The sequence below is a fragment of the Gavialis gangeticus genome, unplaced genomic scaffold (genome assembly GCF_001723915.1).
Source record: "Gavialis gangeticus isolate Ggan-Ray unplaced genomic scaffold, GavGan_comp1, whole genome shotgun sequence".
Classification (NCBI taxonomy): Eukaryota; Metazoa; Chordata; order Crocodylia; family Gavialidae; genus Gavialis; species Gavialis gangeticus.
Window position 1 is genome coordinate 112,970,341 of NW_017729031.1, and position 1,929 is coordinate 112,972,269.

Consider the following 1,929-nt stretch of genomic DNA (forward strand, 5'->3'; position numbering starts at 1 on the left):
GGGGAGTGATCATTCAGCTTTAAAATACGGGGAAGTGTGTGTCAAGTCATCTTCTAGTGGCTTTTCTACAAAGGCTAACAATTACTTAACACAAGTGGCAGGGGTCAGAACTGGGGCTCTAAATATCAAGGGTTAAAATGCTACGATTGCTGACCTCAGGAAGATATTATGAGATTTTATGTAATACAAACAATGAGCATACATATTTAGAAATAATTGCATATTTAAAAACTAGAAATATATGCATAATTGAATAGGTATTATGTATTCCAGTCATTTGTCACTAGTTGTGTTGCTGATGTCATATATTGGCAAAGTGAAAGATTGAGAGAAATGTTTCACGCTGCTAGGGCAGGGACCAAGAGGAAGAAAGAGCACAGTAAGCAGACCTCCTGATGGAGGGCAAAGTGCTCCTAGATGTACCCATTTTCAGAAGGCTGTGAAAGGCAACAGTGTATGTTCAGAAATGAATGACAGTACTGATTTCTTCATGGAGGCTACCTTCAAATGACAGGTTATGTTGTTAATGACAAGTATGGTAGGTTGTTCTTGGAGTACTTACTGAAACTTTTAAACAGAGACAAAATGATGTAGACACATGACATTTAATGAAGCAAGTAGCAGCCTTCTTCCCTTCAGGAAAGTTGATGCAGTCAGGAGCGGCTTCACCAGTACTGTTTTTCTCTAATTCCCAAGCAGGTTCATTTGCACTTCCTCTCTCTTTCCACTTTTAGGCCCTGGGTAGCTATTCATGAGATGTACCAACTCTGTATTAAGAAGCTAGGCAGTGAACACAAATACTAAACTTAGTGACAGTGAAGATTGCATCAGCATATATCTTATCTACCCAAAGCTTGAAATCAGAAGCTAAAAGTTAGGGGGAAACAATTCTTATATTCCTTGCTAATTTTATATTGCACAAGACTTTCACTTCCATCTCCAAAAGATAACAAAAAGTAATACATATCTTAGCTTTATCAAATTTGCACTCTAGCATAAAACTTGAATGGCAACCTCAGCAATTTTAGAGCAGATTCGTTACCAAAATGCTTGGAATGTATGACAGATGTGCTGATCTATTGATACATCGATATTGCAGTTGCTGTTGGAAGAGATACAGAGCTGGTAATTACTCTTTTCTGTTAATATTAAACATTAATGTTTGAGCTTGTAGTTCATTATTAGATTTTAAAATAGCAGTATTCTAACATGAAAGCACATTATTTTAGAGGTTTTATAGTTATAATTTTTCTCCTCCAAGCAGTGTTGTAAAGCTAGCCCATCTTTATAGGCATAAAGAGACAAAATTGTATCAGTTACACATGCTAAACATTCTGAGAACAGGTTGCCTATAGTAAGATGTGGCCAACAAAGTGAAGGTATGGTGTGGTTTAAAAATATTGTGCCAAAGTATTTCAGATAAAACATTGTCACACTGGAAAACACAGAGGAATTAAAATCACCATTCTCTATAGCAGAGGTTCCCAAGCTTTTTCTTATTGCATACCCCCTTCCAGATTCACAAGCTGCCCACATACCCCTACCAGCATACGTTTTCTATTTTAACCCCTTACATGCCAATTATTACAATGAATATTAAATCCGTTATTACAGAGTTTCTCTCGCGTTCCCCCCATTGATGTCTTGGGTACCCCCAAGGGCATGTGTACCACAGTTCGGGAACCTCTGCTCTACAGGATTGTCCTTCACACATGTCAAAACACTTAGTTTTGGCTTGTGTGCTTGACATGCTCAGACAGAGAGAACCGAGCTCTCATTAGTACTTTTGCAGCTGTTTGTGCTGTTTGTGTTACGTAAGTGCATTTTAAGATGTGTCTACGTAGCTGTTAAGGTAGTCTTCAATGGAGTTGAGCTACTGTGACTAAAAGCTACCCTTTTAGATGGGACCTTTTTTCAAGTGAATTTGAC

The 1,929-nt window shown here is 37.9% G+C and overlaps 1 protein-coding gene across 7 annotated transcripts in view; it reads left to right on the forward strand.

The window, feature by feature from the left end:
- Positions 1–1,929, forward strand: part of TANC2 (tetratricopeptide repeat, ankyrin repeat and coiled-coil containing 2) — an 848,255-nt gene that overhangs the window by 640,429 nt on the left and 205,897 nt on the right. The gene's annotated exons all lie outside the window — the stretch shown is intronic.